Raw genomic sequence first — 24256 nt, forward strand, 5'->3', positions numbered from 1 at the left:
AAATGTTGATGCTGGCAATGCCAACGCTGCAGAGTAAATAGCTGGGTCCAGCCCTGCCAATGCCGACTTGAATGGGGCTTCTCACCCAGAAGAAAACCTATGTGTGAAAGTATTCTCAGGTCCAGGCCTGCACAGCAAAAGTAAATCCTGGTTGTCTTCCTCAAATGAATAAGCCCATTTATGCCAACAAGTTGGTTTTGAGCCTTGTCTAGGTAGGTTCCACCACCTGGTCTTTGTGTGAGATCTGCGTCTTGCCTACTGGGGTGAGGCAAGCTATCAGCATTTGGCTCTATGCTTCTGGAGTCAGTGGCTGCATTTCCACATGGGCAGGCTTCACGCTGATTAAATCAAAGTGCTGTACTGAAAAGGACACGAACTAAATGCCTCCCGACATCCTGATGGGGTATAAGCTATTCAGAATCATAAAATCGATAGAGGGTTTGTCCTAATTCATTCCAGTACACACAAGCACATAAATGGGAGTGCTTTCCATTCAGTGGAATGAAGGAAATGCATAAAGGAAGAAATGAACTGGATGTTTAAGTTGCTTTGTTTTTTATGATCTGAGAAGCAAAGAATTACAAGTTAATACAGGGGTGACTGTTCTTGCCTTCTCTGTCATCCTGCGTTTCCTAGTTTTATTTCTCAAAGCCCAAAAAGCAATACTTCCTGAGCAGCAGCAGTGCAAGCTTGTCTTGATAATGTGCTTCAGCCATGACCCCTGTCCAGAAGTAATCGGATTATATGTTCTGCTTGTTTCCTCCACCGAGGCCAGGGACAGATGCAGGCCAGATGTGAACGAATTATAGAAACACAGAACAACCATCATGTTGTTTTGGTTGGAAAAGACCTTCAAGATCAACCATCAACCTGGCCTACTGCATCCCATCACTAAACCATGTTCCTAGTGCCATTATAAGCACTATGATGTTCCTAGTGCTCTTATAAGACATCCAAGGATGGGGACTCCACCACTTCCCTTGGCCGCCTGCTCCAATGCTTGACTATGCTCTCCATGAAGAAATTCTTCCTAATATCCAATCTAAAACTCCCCTGGCATAACCTGAGGCTGTTTCATTGCACTCAATCCCTTGGTGCCTGAGAAAAGAGACCGACAGCCTCCTTGCTGCAGCCTCCTCTCAGGTAACTGTAGAGAACAGTTACCTGATCATCCTTTTCTCCAGACTGAACAGCCCCAGTTCCTTCAGCAGCTCCTCATAACTCTCATTTTTCAGTCCCTTCACCAGCTTCATTGAACTTCCCTGCACACGCTTGATCAACTCCACGTCCTTCTTGAGGTGAGGGGCCCAAACCTGAAAGCAGCGCTCAAGGTGCAGTCCCACCGGTGCTGCATATGAAGGGACAACCACGTTTCTTGTGCTGCTGGCCACACCACTTCTGACGTAGGCCAGGATGGCATTGACCTTCTTGGCCTTTGGCCAATGGTGGAAACCCCACAATTCCTTCACAAACCCATAACAGGCAGCCACCTTTCTGTAGGCCTCAGGAGAATGATACGGTGGAGGGAGAAACTCAGAAGAATGCATACTCCTGGTTCTGCCTCAAGTTGTGCCTTCCCTTCTGCTCCCCACAGCTTGAGGTACCAGAGAGAAGATGAGGGCTTATGCTGGGAACAAGCGAGTTGCCAACACTGCAACAGAGAAGTGGGATCGGGGCAGCAGCGAAACTAAAATTCCCTGGGTAATCAACCAGTAAATCCGTATCAGTTTGAGGCCATGAGTGAATCTGGCAGCAGTCTTCTGTGACTTCAAATCAGAAGATGCCTACTGTGTTGGAAGCTGTGTGATGTGAACCTCTGGCTGGCTGCCGGTGGCAGGCCAGCAAATTCAGTTCCCACAGATCACAAAATCACAGGAATCTTTACTGGTCATTTTTATCATTTTTATCTGAACACAAGAGCAAGGAGGATCCCTATCTCATTAACACATCCACCTATCCAGCTCCTCTCTTTGGACCATTTTGTGCTTTTGGTTATCAATTAAGCCCTCCCTTGTCTTTTCATACAGTGTCCCTTTTCTTTGGAAAGCCAGACATGTTGGCAGTGCTTGCTACTGTAGCAATAAAGAAGGAATAATGATCCAAAAGAAAGGATTATAGCCTCTCAAATTGCCCTGGGATACTCTCAAGTTCAAGAGTAGCCCTGCATGTGTCAGTGTTCACTTTTAACATTCTCCAGGAGCCTGTTCATTACTAAAGATTTCATGCATTGCAGCAGCAACCGAGATTTAGGAAGAACTACAAAAGCAATACTGCTGAACATTCTGTGTACCTGTGTTTTTCAGCCCTCATAACCCCCAAAAAAACAGCAAAAGAGAAAGGGCAAAAATGAATATCAGATCCATCGAACCGATTCAGGTTATGTAACCCACTTGGAGGAAATGGGAGAAGATAAGTTGTTTTGTGCAACATTTTGTTGATCTGAAAGATCGGATGCATAAAAGAACATTTAACTAAGAACAGCTGTAAGGAAAGCAGAGCAGTGTAGGCAGGTAAAACCACAAATCAAATACTTCGCAGGTCCATATTTCATCACATGCAGTTATGCTTTCAGATGCCAGATTCTGTTCCTATTGAATCCATGGCAAAATGCCCACAGACTTCAAACAGAATAGGTTTTGTTCCTGTAAGCTAAGAGTATGGTCAGCAATACCAATGCGGTGTAAAAATAAACCGTGTAGGTGAGAAGTAAGGAGTGGGTACTGCAAATTTAGTGCCTGCCTGACCTTAATGCTTTTATTTTCAAATTAAGAAAACCATTTCACGCTCGGGACATTATATCACTCGTATTTTAAGGTCTGGAATATTTCAAAGTCTGACGACTGGAGTGCTGAATGCTAACAAACTTTATTTAGTGAGTAATTTAAAAAATGGTTAAACAAAGTGTAAACATCAGAATCATTCTTTTCAAAACAGATTTTTTGGGTACAGTGGTAAGTTTTGTCCAGAAAAGGTTTTTAAACCTTGGTGTTGTTTTTATTTATTTATTTTACTCTCTCCTCTGTTCCATCACATTCTGTTTACTGACATTTATGCAAACCTATATCCTTAAGTCTTATCCTGAAACTGGATTTGATAGATCTTTGTACTTGTTTGGCACATCCTAGCTTTATGTGTGGGTCCGTGCAGGGATGCTAAAGTGAATGACAGAAAACAAACTGCTGAACTTTTTGCACAATTAACTAATTTTGCATCAAAACAAGTGAAGTTGCCAGCAGTGTATCTGTAGTATTGTAAAATTAGTTAAAAATAGGACAGCTGTATTCTTTAATTAGCGTAGCTGAAAGTTGGCCAAATCGGCTTCGGACACAGCAGGAGCCGTACAGTTTGTCCTGATTTTGTGGGGAACAAAAAATGTAATACTTGGCAGATGAACTAACTACACTAACCCAAAATGTTTTTAAAACATATTCAACTAAATCAAATATGTTGGTTTACCAAAGATTAGACCACATATTTTCACAGAACAGAAGAGCACAGTTTCAAAGCTTGTGGGCTACTGAAAGAAACAAAATCTAGAGAAAGTGATTAGCAGTGATATGAAAAACTTGAGGAAAACTACTTATGTACTGAAATCAGTAAGCGACTTTTGCCACATCCTGGCATTCTTACCGACACAGAGGGACACCATCCACTGGGAACAGTTCTGTTGGTTTGGGAATCGGGTCTTTTATCGCAGACTGAAATCACAGAGTGTTTCAACTGGAATGAGCAATTTCAAATGTTTGGATGTTAAAAGCCACTGCTTTTGATTTCTGCATGCCCAGTTTCTTCAGACAGGTTTCCATGAGGTTAGCTGTATAATATTAACAGGGGATAAGTTGTTTATTAAACAGGAGCAAATATCAATGGAGTAAACACTTATTAGTGTTTACAATGTCTGGCCTAAGATGTAGTCCCGGCCTTTGCATGATGGAACTGCAGAGTCTAACTAAGCAGCTACTTTCTTGTGCAAATTTAAGGGCAGATTTCTAAGGGATGCAAAGCCTTTGCAACTTTGTCATTCTCAAAGCCAAGTCCTTAAATGGAGATACTCTCAAGAGTCATGAAAAACTATGAAGAGCTCTTATGTTGAAAGTTCAGTAAGAAAACCCTTGATGAAATTGGGTGTGGGCTTCAAACAAGCCCTGTTACAGAAAGGTAAAACCGATTCTTCGTGAAGATGTAAGGACTGAATCCAAAGAAATTACCCTTTAGAAGGGGCATTGTTATCCTCTCTGTGAAGGTTTACTTTTTTCAAGCTTTTAATTTAAATTCCTGCCAGGAAGGTTATGAAGGATACGCAATAAATTAGTGCATGTGGCAGCTACTCTCATCATTCACTTCTCCACAGAGAGCCCAATTCAATTTGGAACAACTCTGGCCCCTATACTAGAAGGCAATATGCAGACAGCCCGCTAAGAAAGGTACAATTTACTGGCCTTTTCTGCCTTTAGAAATGCTTACCATTTTTTTTCAGGAATGTAACGGTGAAGACTGCCTCATTCCCAGATGTGACATTTCACAGTTTTGGAAGAAACAGTTACCTGAAGAACTTTTACAGATTGCATCACGGAGACATATTTTTCTGTGCTTCTCTAATCCACGGTATTTCGTTTCCTAGAAAGGACAGCTCATCATTTCACGGGATTGACTTTCCCCTGCACAGATGGTTTGCTTCTTAAAAATTGGCCTTCAGAAACTGCAGTAGAACATGAGCGCTCTTAGGCAACAGTTCCCAAATTCACTTTTCTGATCCTCCATGAGGCTGTAGCAGTCCTGAGTGAGGTTGTGATAGTGGCTGAAATTAATTCATGTAGGCAGCTCTGGGGCTGTGAGCCAGACTGGGGAGAACCTGGAATCAGAAGCCAACTGGACCACATCAAATTCATGTATTAGCTTCCACATTTTAAGACTTTGGTGATTATACACGTCACACAGACTAGAAGATGTATCTGATAGTCTCAGTGGGTGAAGATTGTTGTAGCCCATTTTACAGACAAGGAACACCAAGATGGGAAGCACAAAGACAAGAGGGGCCCCGAAGACCTGAGGATGGGGCAGAAATCCTACCCTTCCTCAAGACAGATCCATTGATTCAGTTTGCAACCCAGTCCACAGAGCTGCTTAGCTGACAGACACTTGTGAGGTACCCTTCATCGAAGGTCCTCAGACTGCTTTTCTACCCCAATCCCATATCCCATTGGTGACAGGTGGTAGGATGGCTCATCACCCCAAAGGTGATCACCCCTCCCTGATGTACATGCTCAACAAAATGCATCCAGGTTCTTCTGTAGGCAAAGGGATGTGTAGGAGCATTTGTCCCCTTAGAGGCTTACGAAACATCTCGTGGGTATAAGGAGCAGAGCTGAAAACACAGACCTATTTCCAGCACGCCACAAAAACCTCTGGCCAGCCCCGTCTCTTAAAAAAAAAACACAGTGGAGGAATGTAAACATGTGTTTGGCCAGTAAACGAGTCGTTATATAAATGTTAATTATGAAAAGGATTTCCCATGAGCACAGGGCTTTCGACACAACTTTGATCTCACGCAGGACACAAGTCTCAGGAGTCACATGCTGTGCCTTGGAACTGCGCTGCCACTTCTCCCGGCCCCAAGAGGCTGCAAGGGCATTTGCTGTAGCACAGAAACAGAAGAAGCTTTGATGACTGCAACCGAAGCTTGCCCAGCATCATGCTGAAGCAACCCTCTGTTTAATTAAAAAATCCCATTGGGTGGAACGTGTGAGTTTCTTGCTGTAATCCCTGAGTGGCCGACGCATAAGAAATTCAGTAAAAACAAATTCTCTTGAGCCACTCCAGCTCTCTCCTCTTCCCCACGATCTAGGTAAACCAGCCATAAAATCCTTCTCTCTTATCTGCTCAGCCAGCTATTTTCTTCTCGCCAGCTTTAAGTGGCTTCCTTTGCTCTCCCCTCTCCTCCTGCACCTTGTTGTAGGTCTTTGTTTTCCTTTGCGAGGCCAATGGCATTCGGGTTACACCTACGGAGCACACCATAGCAGCCTGCTAAGCGGGTAGGTGGGGTAATGGGATGGATTGCTGAGCTGGAGCACTCGAGGTGTTTACAGCAACTGTCTGGTATAAATGCACCCTTAGGTCTTGTCTGTCTCCATCCTGACATTTCTTCCACCTCATCCTCACTCCCTGAGCCTTCCTCTTCCTCCCCTCTCCCCTTCTTACCCTCCTACCAAAATTTCTTGCTCCTTGGTCTTCATGTGCTCCTAATCCTGATCTCCAATCTGCTGCTCTCCTCTTGAGACATCTTTCTTAAAGTAACTTCCACTGAAAGCTGCTTTTCCCTTAACGAACTGCAAACAACTATAGCTAATAATAATAATAATGATAGAATAAATTAAAGCAACACATTTGGCATAGCAAGGATGGAACAGCCCGTTTCTGTCACTTAGTTGCCAAATCCTACCCATCCTTCTGTCTCCATCCCGTGCAACCCTGTCAGAGCCCTGGTGTGATATCCGTGCTCAGAAATCTGCTCGTGCTGAGCTCTTTGTGTTTTGAGCAGAGCCAGGAGGCTGGGTCCTTAGTCACGTATGTGGTAGCATGCTCTGTATCCCAAACCTCCAGCGAGAAACCAGATCTGGGAAAAAATTCAACAAAGAGGCTAAGGAGTCATTGCATTTTTGCTGCTAGGGGCGTGAGATTCCCTTTGCTTTCAGCTTTTTGAGCTGTTGGTCTCTGACTTTCATGCTTGCCTCTACAACCAGGAGGGTTTCAAGCTAAGTTGACCTTTCCAAGCGGATGCTGAGGTTCTCACATGGGTAACATGATTCCCACAAGCATCACAAGGACGGGGGACAACCTTAGGCTTTCTTCGCCATGAATAGTTCCATTTAGCGAAGGGAATGACTCACCGTGTCCAAAGGGAAGCTTGCCCTCACATCACCGGGGTGAGGACATCAGAGGACGAGCTGAATAATCAGCCTGTCGGTGCTGCTGGTGGGTTAAGCAGACACTGTGACATTCCTCATTCCACCACGGCCACCCCTTCCTCCCACCACAGCCCTTGTGCGCATAAATCTTGTGCCTCTGAATCAGACCTGGGAACATATCTAGCCGAAAAATACCCCCGGTGTTCATTTTTCAGTGGGATCAGAGTTCTCTAATCCAATTTGTGTGGCTCCAAAGCATGCCGGCATGGAGCAAGGTGACGAGGGTGGGAAGGTGCAGGCAGGATGAGCTCAGGGATGCAAAAACCATGCAAGAGGGCTTCAGCCGTCTGCTCACTGAATATTGAACCATGCTTTGGGACCGAAGCCTGCTGTCTGCCTTGCTTGTTAAACTCTTATTACATGTGGTGCTCTATAAATAATGCCTTTTGAAACTATTGGGAGGCTATTTTAAAAGAGAAATGCTATTACTGAATTTCCACTGCGATTTATCTTCCAACCCTCCTCCCTTCCCAGTCCCTTGTGGCCGATCATCTCATTTATGTATTTAACAAATGGGAAGCAGAGTGCCCCACTGCTTTTCTCCCCTCACAACTTTTTTTTAAAAAAAAAAAAAAAAAAGATGGTGACAATTCAACCCTTCAAATGGACAAAGCAAGACAACAGGACCTCTGCTAAGGACGAAAGACAGAAATTTTCTTTTGAAGCTCTCGAGGGTTTCAAATAGCAAGAAAAATTTGGAACATTATGAAAAAATACAAAACACAGAACTCTTAAGCAACCTTTTAACAGAGGGAATGTTTTATACATCAGAGTTTCTACTGCATAGGAGTCCTGAACTTGCAGCAGAGAGTTTGTAGTCACAGGGTAAATGCAGCTAAGATGTTAGAGTTGAAAACAGCATTTTTATGACAAACAGCAAAATGTGAGTTACAGTTCTGGAGATGACAGAACTTGAAGCATGTTTATTTGCAGTAGAAATCTGTCCCTGAAGGAGGGAATAATGGTTTGTTGATAATATTGGTCCTGAAATAAAAAATAAAAAAGCTGTGATGTCAGAGGGCCAGCTTTTCCAACTAAACGGTTCTTTGAGCACCTTTGGTACCCACGGAGACAATCCATCCTTGAGCTATGGATTCTCACCAGGCTACTTTTTCTTCTACTGTTGTAGTAACATGCTCCAAAGGGGAGTCAAAACCTCAGCTGTCTTTTAAATTGACCCACAAGCTTTTGGCACAGGTGAGCCTGATTTCCCAATGTCATTGACACCTAGGAAAGAAGGATGGGTGTGAGAACTGTAAATCTCAAAGTCCCCTGTTGGGCATAGCGGAGCGAAGGAGAGAAAATGATGACAACGTAGTGTTTACATGGTCAAAGTGCTGCAGCTGTAATAACATCCCCTTGTAAAGTTAAGGAGTAAACACTATTATCTCTGTACAGAAGCTCACCTAAGGTGATACGCTGTGGAATTTGTTTTAAGTAAGACTGAACTCTGCAGTTCCTCTTGAGAAACTAATGAAGAGTTGCAGAGCAAGCCTTAACAGGAGCAAGAACAGATCCTGAGACTTGCTGGGTTTCAAGTCCCCTCCATCTCACAGCCTTCAAAATCTCCTGTACAAGAGGCAGCTGGAAGCTTTGTTCAAAGCTGGAGTTTGTTGTTGCTGCAGTGTGGACCAGTTCTTTGGAATTTGGCTCCTTCAGATTGTCCTTCACTTGTCATGTCCGTGAAGAGAAGCAATCCTTGTTTCCACCTCAGATGATGAACCGCAAGTTAAAACAAGCAACCTTTCTCTTGAATGCCGAGCAGCTCTCATTATACAATTTGTTATCAGATCGAAGCAAACATGACCTTAGCCCTGGGTCGGCGCATCACAGAGCCATACCTTTCACAAGGGAAGGAGGAGGAGGGGAGAGGAAAACACACGCCCTGCCTTGCTTCCCAGATGTGACTGCAAGTATTTTAAAACATAATTATGGAACAGACTAAGCTCTCTGGCTCTCAGGCTGATTGGGTGCCTCTCCTCCTCAGTCTATTTCTGGGCACTGTAAATATTGCTGTTCAGCTAGCAGGAAAGCAACCGAGCCACAGCGTTGACTCAAAAACGTGCGGACAGATAGAAGCCATATCTATTTCTGAAGCCACCAGCTCAGCAAATCGATATGGATCTCTGCTGGCTTTAGACCTGAGCAGCAGTCCTTGCTGCATAGAGGTGATTTCGTGCGTGTGGGGTCGTGCTGTGGCAGGTATCCTTCCCTCCATCAGAAGGGGACAGACCCGAGCCCAAACCTGCCACCTGGAGGAAACCTTTGCCAGGAGCAGAGGGTACCTCACTGAGCTGCTAGCTCTGCTGTTGGCATTTATAATTCTCCGCACTTTACATTAAAGCTTCTGGCCTTGGGTGGTTGTGGGAGAAATCCAGCTTTTGTTTATTTCTCTGGAAGGCATTCAGGTTTGCGAAGAAAGGACTTACAAAGCCAGGCCTCGGAAGTCAGAAGGCAGGGGGAACCCCTCGCCGCAATTGCTGCCTGTAGGAAATGTAGAGACTTCTAAGCAAATTTCATGGTAATGAAACCTGAGTCATGATGTTTTAAGATCTGGGCCGCTGATAGTGCCTTTTTTAATGTCCTTTGCATAGTCCCACAGACTCATGCGCAGCCGGTGGCAGACCAGGCACAGCGTTTGTGCTGTGTAATAGCAGCGCAGCAGGTTTCCTGCTACCTGCCTGCCTCTCAGAAGTCGTGTCAGCTGGGCTCTGCTTGCATCTCCGCAGCCAGCTATTTCCCTCCTGAGCAAAGAAAAAGCTCTAGGCCAGCGTGCATGGCACTTCCCGCAGCTGGTGGCTTTCCCCTGCTTTCCTCAACATAACATTTTTATCAGTGATAAGACTGAGCTCCAAACAGAGCGCTGCTTCTCTTAAAATGGCTCTTATCATAAGGCTCAGCAGTGCTTTGCCTCTGTGATCCCTTTTCCCTGTGCTGCTCCCACTTTTCGTTATAACATTCAGAGCCATTACCAAATGCTTTGTTAACTAATTAATCCCCCACAGCACCCCTCAGAGGTGTGCAAACGTGTGTTCATCCCTCCTTTATTGGTGGGGGACCCAAGACACGGAGACTGAAGGTGGTATTCTCTCCTTTGTTTCCATGCTTGGAAAGGAGCCAGATTTATTAAATTGAGGAAGGAACATCAGCATGTGGGGGCAGGTCTGGGATAAACCCTACCATAGCTGGAAAGTGCTGAAAACAGCTCTGCTACGGCCTTTGCAGGTCAGGTCTCTGTGAGGTCCTGGGGAGGATGAAAAAAGGCAAGAGGGATTCATGACGGTATGAATTTTCCATCAGTCTGAGAGAATAACATTGCTACAAGAAGGTTGCAGCTGGTCACTGCAGGGACGGGAAGCAGGCAGTAAATGACACCGGGTTTATAAGGCAGAATATTCTGTATTTACAAAAGCAGTGAAGTGGCTGTAAGAAGTGATGTGGCCTCCTGCAAGCTTCAGTGAGTTGAAGTGGACCTTGAGATGAGGAGCCCCAGCCAAGGAGTGGGGAGCAAACGCCTTGAAGAGCAGGACTGGGGAGCCAAAACCTTGAGGAGCAGGACTGGGGAAGCTTTGCTGTGACACCAGTGAGCCCTCCTGGCTCTTGCTGCAGTTGGAGTGTTCCTGGCTCCCAGAGGGAAAAGCCAATCCATTAAGAAAGAGAAAATGATGCTGATTAAATCAAGCAGAATTTGGAATGCATTTGTGAAGACGGACTCCCGGTGAACAAGATGTGTAATCTAAGTACAGGAGGCCAAAACGGGGCCCCTAACTTAATAGAAAGAATATACCCTAACAGGCGAATGTCACAGTGATAGATAGCTATCTGCCTCTTACCCCTAGGATGTGGCATTCCTCAGGGGAGCTGAATAGGCTGCCCCTAGAGAATTATGAATCCTATGCTAGATAAACAACTCCTATACTTAAAATCATCCGACTGAGTCTCCAAAACAGCTGGTACCTAGCAAAAAAAAATGTGTTCTTGTACTTAAATTTATGCCACAAACCAGCCTTTCTCCAGCCAGCTTTGTCTCGGTAATGACTCCAGTTTCCGGAAAAGGAGGAAGATGCCTCTATCCATCATCCGTTTAAGACTCGGTTCACCCACCACTGTCATTCCAGAGGAGCAGAGAGAAATATGTGGTTCTTCTGAACTCGAGGACATTCTGTAATTTGCTTAGAGTTTAGAAAACAAGGTGATTGATGTCTTCTAAATGTCACCGATAAGACAGATAGGTGTTCCCTCCTTAACCTACCATTTTCTCTCAAAGTCTCCCTGTCTTTTTTATTGTCTCTTTTTCTTTCCTGCGTTCACTGTGAACACAAGGGCTAAGGCCTGCTGGTCTATACAGCACTGACAGTCCTGTGGTCATGATCTCTGACTGCTCACACTACCAAAACTGTAATGATAGCAGTGCTAAGCTGTGCTGAAAAGTCAAATAAAGAGCATCCATCATCATTCTTGTGTCCCAGGGCCTTTAATTCCTATATCCAGGGGAATCATCAGCCAAGATGTTACGTCCTGAGACTGAGATTTCTTCTTCTCCTCAGGATCATACATTCTGATCTAATTCCCGTCAGCACTGTGGACACAAAGTGGAAAATTAAGCCACATGCAGTGTACACAGCTATGTTCATAGAGGAGTTTTACATGTTTCTTGACATATCCCCCTTTTTTTTTTTTTTTTTTTTTTTTTTTTTTTTTGCAAGATGAGGCCTAGCACAAACGTATGTCAAGTTTTCCAGGCTGCATTCCCTCTTTCAGCTCCTCCAGGATCTCTTTCTAAGGCTGCACTTTTTCCCTCACCTTTTTATTTTCACTCATCCCAACTAAGACCCCACCACATTGTGGGACCCCCTCATCTACCTCCTTCTGGCCTTGGCTGGGTTAACTGGAGGAATAAACTTGATGGACCCCCAAGGCCATGGGGTTTGTTTCTGTTCTTCCTTCTGCCATTCTCCTGGACAGAGTAGCAGGCCTGTTCCAGTAGCTTAGGAGAGTTACGAGTGCTGTCTTTTGCTTTTTCCCCTGCTCCAGGTCCTTACTTTTACATTTTTAACCTTATATTGCCTTCTGTTTGCCTTTTATCCATTCACTCTCCCCAGGATTTTTCTCCTTTTCTCCCCCTCTAGTTCTCCCTCTTTCATTTCTTAGGGACGGCTTTCAAGTTGTTTCAGAGATGGGCTAATCCCTGTCCCTAAAACAGACAAAAGGGGCATGAACCATGTCCTCTCATACCTCACATGGCCTCTCCTACCTTCATCTTATGCCCCCCATGCTCTCGCACTGGAACAGGCAGTGAAGAGTGGCCTAAAGAGCTAGTCTGGTGTTCTGTGTCTGGTAGGAATGGTAGGAAGGCTTTGGGGAGCTCTCAGCCCTTGTGTGATTTAGGCTGGATATTCAGCACAGCTCCTCCTGGGGGTACAGTGATGAGAAGTTTTTGTGGGATGAAGGACAGGAGGTAAAGACAATACTCAAATAAAAGCCAGCAGTGACATGAAGACATTTTCTTCACCTCTGCTCTCCTTTCTCAGCTTTGTCCTTCCCTCCTCCAGCTCTCTCCACTAGAGACTAGGGCAGCCAACATGAACTGCTGCATCCGTGTAGCTGAAAGAGAATTTACTGTTATAGGTTTACTTAGGGTATTATTAATATGTGCAGTTCTCCATATGAAATAGTTACATATATGTAATGGGCCAATCTTATGCCATTTAAACAACTCTTCAGACAAAAGCCCCCAGCCTAACATCACTTAATTTGGGCTGCTTACATTTAATATCCACCTTCAGTCACTGTTGCAAACCTATCGACTGACTAATGCTAATGACTAATGAGGTGCCCAGGATGAGCTATTCCCAGGATCCTATACCCCACACACTGATACTGATCTTGTTAATATACCAAGCTGGCAAATGCACTTGCATTTGCTGAGGCGCCCAAGATGCAGCTTTTGACTGATGTTAATCCTGAGCTACCAAAAACCCCATAGGTACAGGAAAGGCAGCTCGTGTTCTGCAAACCGTATGCTGGGATCTCGCCAAGTACAAAAGAAACTAAACAAAAGCCACAGCCAGGCCTTTGAAAGTTAAACTATGTGAAATATTTGCTTCTGTTAAAAATACTCCAAACTGCTTTTTGTGTCAATCCTCCTGCAAAATCATTTGCCTCTATGGCCTTTTTTTCCCCCAGCTTTGGACAGAAAATGCACAATGTGGACGGCTGCCAAAAGGGTGAGGTAGCTTTTCTTAGGTCACTCAAAGAGGAGATCTGAGCATTATTTGTTGGATTTTGTTGCACAGTGAGGGGAATATAAGATTTTTCTGCTTCCCTCTTCAGCCACTCTTGCGATAGTTGAAGCAAACTGTGTTTTCATTGCTTTTCTCAGAAGAGGCTGTGAGATGAGCTAGCCAGAAAAGTAAAGCCAATCTGGTTATCTCACACAGCTTGGAACATTATTAAGAAGCCGGTTCCCTTGTGACTAAGATTTTCCAAAGATATTGATGATTTGAATGTGCTAACATCTTTAAAAGCCGGGTGACCTCCTCGAAATACCCCAGAAAGCCTGGTCTGGGAAAAACTGTGCTCTTCTGCTGTGAAAATGAGCCCTTCTCAGTTGTCCCAAAGTAAATTGGTAGTACCAAAATCATAGAGAGTTTTGAAAATCTTGGCAACATTAATATTTCCCTCTGTAGTTACCCTCCTCAGATCTGTCTTATTTAGAGGTGGACTTAAAAAATCCTGTAAGATCCCATTTCACAGAACCCAGAGCAGGTTGCACAGGATGATGTCCAGGTGGGTTTTGAAGATCTCCAGGGAAGGAGACTCCACAGCCTCTCTGGGCAGCCTGTGCCCATGCTTGATCACCCTAAAGAAGTGTTACACCATAAAGAAGTGTTTTCTCATATTCATCTGGAGCCTGCTGTGTTTCTTTTTGTGCCCATCACCTCTTGTCCTGTCATTGGGCACCACTGAAAAGAGCCTGGCCCCATCCTCTTGACACTGCCCCTCCAGATATTTATACACATTGATAAGACCTCCTCTCAGTCTTCCCTTCTCCAAACCAAAGAGGCACAGCTCTCTCAGCCTCTCCTTGTACGACAGATTTTCCAGTCCCCAATTTAGTATAAGACATGGGAGTACTTCTGGAGGATTATCAGTGATGGCTTTAGCCTCTTTCTTGGGGCAGACCTGAGCAGAACTCTCCCATTAACTTCCCAGCTCCTCAATAAAACACTAGAGAATTAGATTCTCTGTTGCCTGTTTGAACAGGAAGCATTTAGTGCTGCTGCATACTATTTCCCATGTGCAAATTTGCTTATTTGCTGCCCGTAACTTCATGTTACGGGAAGGGGTCATTTATTTTGCTTAAAGCTTTCCCTAGGAGTTATTCAAATTAACAAGATGATTAGTGCTTTACTGAGGAGGGTCTTTAATTTCCTCATCTGGTACAGCTGGAAAATCCATGTATATTTATTCTGTGCTCAGAACCGACTGGGACAGATACATACATTTGCTATGTAAAGTATATTGTTAGTTTCTCAGCATGTTTCATCATGCTGGGTCAGAGTTAGGAAGGCTAATGAAACGTTTAAAGTGAATTTTCGCATATAATATTTTTGGTGTTGTAATGGATGAACCACAAATCCAAGAGCATGTTTGTGTAGGGTAGCCCATCAGTTGTTTTAATCCCATTTAATGCACAGAACATTATTGAGATGTTCTCACACAAGTTGGAAAAGATTAGGCTCTTTATAAATAGTCTTTTAAATGCAACTTTGAGATTTTCTTGTAAGGGTCTATTGCTGGAGTAGATCAGTACAATTTATGTCTCCCTGTGGTTGCTTTATTTTCTGCTGGAGGCCAGATTGGTTCAAGTTGTTTTTAGGACTGCGAGTTTTGTGTCACCCCTGTTGGTTCCAAAATCAGTGGAGCTCAAGGGATATTAATCTGGCATGTATGGCAAGCCCATAGCAGTCACTGTAGCAGGAGACACAGATAGAAAATACAGTATTTCTGCCTAGCTTCCCCCATTTGAGACATCCAGATCGATGCACTATGTAATGGGGATTTTGTCTCCACGCATTTCTTTGCAGAACTCCATGAGCAAAGGAATTCCTCGAATTTCATCAACAGGACCCAAACCCAGATGTGGGCTGCTCCTGCTTGAGACGCCACAAGTGAAAACAGCTTTCTGCAGCTTCACAGACTGCGGCGAGAGAAGGGTTGAAACCTGAGTTATTTGAATGCCATGAAATTACCCCCAAATGGAGCGGTGGATATGTTCACAAGGCCTTTTGCAAATAAACAAATAAAAATGTCACCACTTTCGCACAGCGTGGCTGGAGAGGAGCATGCCAAGATCAAATAGCATCTGTACCCTCTGGAGCTGGAACTGAAGCAATCTGATCCACTTCATTTGCTACTTAACAAACAAGAAGCTTGATTGATAAAAATGCTCTTGAGCCTTTCTAGCCCTGTGGTAGTTGCAAGATTGCTCCGAAGTAGCTTTGCAGGAGCAGGCTTTACTGGCGGAGCGTGGAGACCATTTGACTTTTTCTAAGCAGTGGGTTTGGCATCTGCTGAACAGATCAGAGTGTGCAGACACGAGGAATGGGACCAGCACTACAAGCCAAACACACAGTCCGAAAAAAACCTTGTGAGGCTGGATTTCTGTTTTATTTCTGTCCTGCATTTAGAAGAAGCTGCCATTGTCACTGGGCTTGTCATTAGCATGGATGAGAATGATATGGGGCAAGTCTTGGACCTCACTTCTGCTATGGCAATGCTAAAGTAATTCTGACTGTAGGGATGCTTTTCCATGGATGAGCACTTTTAGGCATTTGCCCATTTATTTAGTGCCTTCAATATCAACAGCAGCAAATTGTGGCCTCAGTTGGCCAGAAATTATCTAAAGCAGACATGACTGCAGTTTCAGGGGAATTTGCCCCATGCACCATCCCTGATCTCCCCACAGCAGAGCAATGTAGAAAGGCAAATTGCCCTGGTATTAGCATTGTAAGAACTGGGGATCTGAGTTAGAGATGGTTTCACTTGTGTATTTCTACAGGCATTTCAATCCATTTACTTGGGAATTTGTTTGATACTATCTTAAAAATCTGGAAATCAGCTTTTTCCTTTCTTTGTTTCAGCAGAGAATTTTGCAGCAGTTTCAGCTAAGTAAGTATAAGGTATGGCATCTTGAATGCTTTTCTTCAGAGCGCATGTCAGAAGCTGGAGGCAATGGATAGCAACAACAGAAACAAATGATAATTCTGTGCTTTAAGGAGTGGTCAAAATACTGGGTCTTGTTAAGTCTCTCTATTTTTGTTTTTTATTTTGGTTACTTATATAAGGATTTTGCAAGTTTTCCAATCTCTTTCCCAGGATAAATGTAAAACAGACAAAGAGACAAACAACTCTCCTTTTATGTCTTCTGTGTTCATCACAAGGAACCAAAGAATGACATAAGCCTCAACAATATCCAGGTGACCTAGATTATCAGCTGAGAAACACGTTGCTCAAGGACCAAAACTTTCACCAGCAAACTTGACCATTTGTAATTGCAAATAACCCAGCAACGCTAGTAGGCAGAGCACTCGATATTATTATTTTTTAACATTATAACTGGATATGCACAACAAGGCAGTGTGTGCCTTAGCAAAATGAAGGAATCCACTAACTTAGAAGGAAGATTGCGTTACACGTGAAGGGAAAAACCTGTTCAACTAAACGGTTTCATTTGTACCTCGCAGCAAACTGGATTCCTTCAAAATCTCCTCAAGGGAGTGTGGCATCACGGAGCCTTTCATCAGGGGCCCCAGCCTGGGCTCTGCTTCAGACTCCTTCAGAAGAACAGAGCAAACATCCTCCTTCCACCCAGCCGGATGTTTTCTGAAGGTGGAACAAGGTATCCACTGTACCTCAAAGGGGAGGAAGGATCACATAACGCCAGCCGTAAAAGTGGAGTTCCCAGTTTTCACAAGTTTTATTATTGCTACTTTTTTAAACCAGGAAGCTTTTCCACATCCCTGTTGGAGCAGTGAAGTCTCCGGGTTTCCTCTGCTTTGCATCTACTTACATTCAAGCTCCGGGCTCTCCAACACAGTCATTATGTGCTGGGCATCTTGACAGAGAGAGTGGCTGGTAGAACGTTTCACTCTCACAGCACCCCTGTGACAAGCACAGAAATGGTGTGCATGGAAAAATATTTATCAGGAAGCATTTGGTGTATTTTTAGGTCCTCATTTAAAGCAATTTAGTGGATGGAAAGCAAGGGAGAGGAGAGCTAGTTCCCTACACAGTGCCAGTAACTCCTCCAGAGACTCCGGTTTTGGAAGTCAGTGCTGACCAACAGCACAAAAACTTCTTGGGAGCTGTCAGCAGCTCCGATCAGGGCTGAAGCACCTCTATTACGGCACCATGCTGCTGCTGCTGTTTGCTTCCCTCAACTCACTGTCTTCTTGTTAGGGAATAGAGAATAAGCCATTTTATGAACTTCAAATCACTTTTGATCGATTGCTTTTGATCACGCTTTAAACAGCTTTGTATTCCCATCATGGGCTTCTATAGGATGATGGAACAAACCATAGAAAGGGTCTTTTTCTCAAGTAGACTTCATCCATTTCAAGAAGGAATCTCTGTAACACTCTGTCCCTTTTAAATAGCTCACATTCCTCCGGACTTTTCTGTCAGTGCTCTAAGGGTTTTGCATATTTTGCCTGTACATGCAGAAACATTTAGATGGAGATGTTGTTCCAAGCATTCTGGAAAATCTAATTTTTTTCACTCGTGCCCAAGAGAGGAAAGGGCCTGATCAGCCCAAGGGATTAGTCAATGTGATTTGAAGTTTTTCACCTCCTGGTGACTCACTTCGAGACTGCAAGTTGTAATGAGTTCATGGCTGGCCAGAAGCACGCTAAAGAAATGTTTCACACTTGCGGTCCCATTTCCCTAGCTGGGAACATGTCACAAAGCTCACACTGCCTTGCGTTTTGGGGCACTTACATGCATTTCCAAGCTAATAGACTGAAAACTAAAGGGTAGGGAGTTGACCTACCTCTTCACCTTTAGAGGATGTGTCTCAAGGACAGGAGAAACTCACCCTGCAGTCCTCTGTGCTCAGTCTATTATGTTGATAATGAAAGGTGTTTTCTCTTTTACATAGTCAGGTTGCTCTTCCCATAAACTCATGTTTACAGAATAATGTGTCTTTCTGGGCATGATTAAAAACAAGAACTGCACAGGCAGCAACAATGCAAGTTTTAGCATCTCCTCCATCCCACATGCGCCAGTCTTTATCTGGAGGGACAAGCTCTCAGGGAGAGAAGGTAATTTCCTTAATACACTGGCTGAATATTGGCTTCTCTGCTAAGATGCTAATGTGTCCTGGAATAATGATAACATTACCTAACTGCTAGCAGTGAGACATGATTCCCTTTGTAGAAGCTGAAAATGTTAATTAAATTTTTTAAAGTAAGTGCCTACTTTAAACTTCTGCTATCTACTGTAGAGGGAATGTAAGGACCAAACTCAGCACTGTGAATTATGTTCCCCGAACTAAGCACTTATTTCTTAAGCTATGAGGAGTATCATAACATGAAAATACCTTCCTAGACATGGACCATAACCCAGAGACGCTCAAGTCAATATGGATCTTCCCATGGAATTCAGTGTGAGTTATACTAGAACAAAATGGTGAAGTTTGGTTCTTTTGGAAGAGTAACCAAGTGGACCAGTAGATGGGAAAGATACTCAATAATAACTGTGATTATTAGTAGTCTGTTAAGAACTTGAGTCCTTTTTCTCAGAAGGTGATGATCAGGGTTCCTACATCTGCACAAGACGTCTGCGGCAACAAAATGAAGCTACAAAAAGAACAGAAGTGATGTCCTGAACCAAATTAGGGCAGTTTCCCAAGCAGACCCAATCATCAGCTTGAAATGCTCTGCAGAACTGGTATGAAAAGGAGAGAACAGACCAAGAAACACTGAGAAAGAACAGACTCTTGGCTCAGCTGGCTTCAGAAGATAATCATGAGCTTTCTGGAAGCCAATTTAAGTGCCATGCCAGAGCACAGCCTAATTTCTCTGTTAAGCCCTTTGCCAGGAAATAAACTATTTCATTCAAGTGGTTATTGCATTAAGCAGAAATGACTAAGGCTGAGATTCTGAGATCCAGCTCACTGCTGAATGCTACCTCACTTGACAAGCAGACCTTAAATAACTAGAAAAACATTTTGAAAGTGAGCTTTTAATTCACATATATTTTTAGCTGGGCCTCCTGCTAACCCCTAGATATCTTGTTTCCTATCAGAATTAGTTAAAGCTTCATGTAGCATAAGATAGAGGAAAGCTGAACTGCTACAGCACATGGCTTTATTTACTGAGTAGGATCAAATGGGTGAGAAACTGGTGATGCTGGCTGGGAAGTGGCTTCCCTTCTCTGCACACAGCAATGCCCAAGTGTGGTAGTAGGTAGAATCTATTGAAAAATACAAAATGTCAAATGTACTCACAAATACTTTAATGAGTTTGTCTTACTCTGGCTTCTGCAATCAGAATTATTTGCAAATAGCTGGATGACAACCAGATTATTTTTTTTTCAGAAGAATGGCATTTCATTGTTCTGCTTTAAAAATTTCCGTCATTCAATTAGGGAGCTGAAACAATGTCTTGGACAAAAATGACATGTTCGCTGCAAAGCAAACAAAAAACAAACACAAGCCCAGTGGTTTTTTCCATTAAAATAGCTATCTTTCTCCAGCTGGCTATCCCAGTATAAATCCTAATAGAGGCAAGACACGGCAGTTTCTAACTTGAAACCCAAGGATAAATGAAGCTGGGGGAGGAAAACTGATCCAGGTACCTCCAAGTGGAGAATAGACCCCTTCTGCAGTGAAAACAAAGCCCCAAGCAATCAACCGCACAACATGAGTAATCCATAGGAAAGTATGTAAACAAATGATTCACAAATAAGCCATAGGCTGAGAATTATTCATTGATTTCCTCACTGGATTCTGACACACGCCACATTTTTGTGAAGACTTTCTAACCAAAAAAGGTATCCTCTTTGTGGCACGTTTTTACCCAGAACTTTTGTGTGCCTGGAAAGAAGGGGATTTCTCTGAATACCTTCTTTTGAATGAAACACGAGGCCTTGACCATTTTTGTTAATCATTGTGTCTACGGCACTTTTCACCAAAGTAGGGTGTTAACCTCTGAGACATGGCTCTGTTCCAGCTCAGATGTTTTTCTTTCTTCCTGCATTTTCTCTGTAGTTTCAGTGGGATGACGTATTCCTCACTTCCCTTCCTTTGTGTAACCCTGGTGGCACAGAATGGGAAAGGCTGCTGTGTTTCCCACCACAGACATTGCCTGCTGCTGAAATGCAAGTAGAGCGGGCTGGCTGTGCAAAAAGAACCACATCCATACTCTTTAATGCATTCAAGAGGACCTGCATGTCTCTGAGGCAGACTTTGCCCAAGGTATTAAGCATGCTGGTGTTCTTGTTAGTAGTATTGCAGAAATGGGGAGCGTTGTTATCCTAAGAGTTGTGAGCTGTCCATTCCTCATCTGGAAAACAAGGGTTCTTTGCTTCATGCCTAGAAAGTCAGAGAGGAGACCATGATTAGCTATTAAATTCCATTTATTTATTTATTTATTTATTTATTAAAAAAAGAAAACTCCAAAACAAACAATTTGACTTGTAGGTGGTCTCTCTATACGACATGTGAAAGAAAGCTCAACGCATTAAAAAGCAGTCTGCTCTGCTTCTCTTTTTTACATTAAAACTTCTGCTGGAGTATGAAAATCTTTAAAGCCTTTTTCTACCATGATATCATGTCATTAAGTGGTTGCCTTTCTCAAGTAAAGACATATTTCTCACATATTCACACAGCGCTATTCTAAGATGGAAGGGTACTTCTCTTTCTCTAGGCAGGTATCTGAGACATGGGCAAATTAAAGGCTTCCCCAAAAAGTCTCTGAAAGGTCTGGGCTAGCAATCTTCCACCATACCACCAGCAACTGCCTAACACGGCTACATATCTTGGTCTGGAATGAGCTTACCTGATATTTCGGCCACTGTCAGCTTAGAGGGGAAGGATGAAGAAGCACTCAAGGTACTTTTCAGAGCCTAGGAAGCCTTTCAGTAAAACCGGGGCAAAGTCAGGCTTGATATTGCTAATATTTCACAGGAAATCCACCTCATCCCAAGATCTTATTTCTTCACTTGATTTTTATAACCTGTAAGGATTTCTCTGTGTACTATAAAGAGAGACACAGCCCTCGCTCCCTTGAGGACAACTTCTAAATCTGCTCCAAAGAGGTACCAAGGCAATACCCCTGGGTCCAAAGGCTTCAAACTTTTGAACAACCCAGATCAGACATTTGTGGCTCAGGTCCATCCCTGCTCCAAAGGCCAGAAAGCCATTCCCCTTCCACCGGTGTGATTTTAATTTTAAAAGCAGTTTCTCCTGGCAGGCTGCTCTACCCTCAGCCGATTACGCAAAGTAAACTATTGACATATGCAGACCAGTTGAGGCCATTTTCTCCGTTAAATTCAAACCTTGTTTTAAAAGTGCAGTTTTAACATGTTGTTCTTTCTGAAATATTCCACAATATGTGCTTTCACATTGGGTTATATAACATTACATTCTTTTACAATAATAAAGCACAGTGTATTTTGGAATTGTTCGCAGACTGAAGCTGTTTAGCAAATGGGACACATCCAGATGTGAAAACGTTCTGTGGCTTGGCTAGACATGTTACTAAACCTTTGAGTCAGACGTCCAAATGACGCTCAGGATGAATTTAGATTTCCTTTCTGAAAGGGACCTAGTGCTTTCCTAGTATGCACAAGGGGAATTGGGGGTTCCTGTTTCTGATGCTGGGGCTCTGCACTTTAACACAACTTATCATGAATTCTGACCTGAATGTTAATTCAGTAATATCTTAAAAGTGTTCGTGAGCTTCATCTGGGTACTTACATAGTCTGCTAACAGCCTCAATGCAGGACAACACATCATGAAATAATAATGTCGCGTTGAACCCGATGTCTTCAAGCTTCAGACTAGGGTAGAGGTGACGGGTGAGAACGTGGAAAGAAAACTCTGCTCAGCAGTTTTAGATGTATGGGCAAATTCCTCTGACTTTTCCACATCTGTAGGTGGGTAACACAAGCAATAAGGGAATCCGCTGTTCTAACAGAATAAATAAAAACATTTCTAAGTGCATAGGGTTCTTCTATTTCAAGAAGCTCCTGAGAGGATGTGACCTAGGCAGCGTCCCCTGTTGGGTGAAGATGGGCAACCAGCAAGAAGAGATTTTAGCAGGGGACACCTTAGACCTTAGGAAGATATTTTAATGCTCCTGGGGAAACAGAAGACAACTCAGGCCAAAACTGTGGTCTGCATCTCTAAACAGCCATCTGAGAGTACTTACAGAGCTTTGCCAAGGGTGTGAGATCATTGGCAGAAGCCTTGGCACGGAGGATCGCTTGTCCAGACGCCACCCCTGTTCTGCATTTTTGCATGTGGCTGTTCCTTGTACAGCTATGTTACCTGCATGTTTGGTTATTAGGATATTCATTCACTTTGGCCTCGAGTTATCTGCAAATTTAGGCTTAAGGCATTACAGGATAGACTCCACAGGACTTGTATATATTGGTTCTGGATTGTCTTTGCATAAAGAGATATTCTGTGGACTTCAGGAGTTTCACGCCAGCTTCATGCTCTGAGTCCCAGCCCTCATTGCTCCTGTTCTTCCCTGAATCACCTTCCTGGCACTTAATTTATCTATTGCCTGCAGAAATGAGAACTAAAAGATCTCCACTAGGACCGAATAATCTGCTTCACTTGGCTTTCTCCAACCTCAGATTCTGGTCTGAATCAGTCAGGACCCGTCCCATTAATTCAGCAGCGTTTCTGCTGGTATGAAACAATGGGTCTATGTCAACAGTGTGCTGGTCTGGGTTTCCATCACACTGAAATCAGAGCAGTCACAATGTCATCGCCCTGGAGAAGCACAGTGGTGAGTTCATCCACAATAGTTATTTTAAATTTGACTTTTTTTTTCCTTTTTTTTTTTTTTTTTTCTGGGCTGACTGATGGAAAACTCTGGGCTGACTGCCTCTGAGATCGTTATTTTTTTGTTGTTGTTTGTTGTTCTGCTTCCTGGTTGTTATTAATGATATCCCATCATTATCCAAATACTTTCTAACCACAGGAATTAGCACAGCTACAAACTCTCTCTCTCCTTTTTGTATTTCTCCCCTTCCCCAGCAAATAAAGAATTGCTGTTTATTTGTGGGGGCCAAAAGTCACAAACTGCTTTCATCCTTTCCCTGCAAATAGGCACAATTCAGTGATTTACCACACAACCGAAAACTTTAGGTTTATTACCTTACACTATTTATTGTTTCATGTATTCACACAATTCTTACTTACTCGTTCAGAGGATTAATCCTGGTACTATTCAGTTTATTGCACTGGTGAGGTTCTAATGCAAGTGTTTAGCTTTGTCTTTCTTTATCAAAGGTACCGCTTTAAAAACATGCTTATCTTCAACTAGCCTTCATCCACAGCTGCGAGATATCTGGGTGGGAAATGAGAGACAACTTAAAATTGCTTGCCAGATCTGCCTTATTTGCAGATGTGCAATGTGCACAGAACGGCCACCTGTCCTTACTAGCCTTAAAGGAAATATATATTAACGTCTGGACTGAGCTTTACAATGATTAAAGTTTTCTTTTTGAAGAAAAAAAAAAATAAAAAACCTGAACATTTCATGCACTTATATGGTATTTTGTGGACTTGGTACTTTAGAGCCAAAGGAAATGTCCATGTCCAAGAGAGCTTGCTGGATGTGCAGGCAGTATTCTTGGAATTGGGTTAAACTGTAATCATCAGGGAAATTGCTGTTGCTTTCCTTATGCTAGCATATTCAATGTGAAATGCAGAGCAAGCTTCCATCCAGTGTAGGAACTTTTCCGTTCTTTCTGGAAGCAACAATTTCATTCCTGGTGGATAGGTGAGCAGCACACACACACACAAACATGCAGGGCTTTGTTCTCTTCACACCTTATCTCTGGGAAGTCTCACACTCACTTGGATATTAAGCCTGGTTTGACATCCTCTCTGGATGTGCAGTGGGTTTATACTCCATCAGGCTAAGGGAGACATGTCAGCCCTCACTCAAACCTGCTTATCCCTTTCTCAGTCACTGTGTCCTGCACCAAGATCGTGCTTGTCGGTCAGACCCATATGCTAGGCACCAGTTTTGACCACTCTGACCTCT

The 24256-nt window shown here is 43.4% G+C and overlaps 1 long non-coding RNA gene across 1 annotated transcript; it reads right to left on the reverse strand.

Annotated features, from left to right (window-relative positions):
- Positions 1–19754: 19754 nt before the first annotated feature.
- LOC119716590 (uncharacterized) lies at positions 19755–23769 on the reverse strand. Its single transcript, XR_005264882.2, has 3 exons — positions 23407–23769; positions 21949–22121; positions 19755–20562 (listed from the first exon to the last, which is right to left on the reverse strand). It is a non-coding gene; the product is annotated as an uncharacterized lncRNA (long non-coding RNA).
- Between the last annotated feature and the right edge of the window lie 487 nt (positions 23770–24256).

Source organism: Anas platyrhynchos, chromosome 1 (assembly GCF_047663525.1).
Source record: "Anas platyrhynchos isolate ZD024472 breed Pekin duck chromosome 1, IASCAAS_PekinDuck_T2T, whole genome shotgun sequence".
Classification (NCBI taxonomy): Eukaryota; Metazoa; Chordata; class Aves; order Anseriformes; family Anatidae; genus Anas; species Anas platyrhynchos.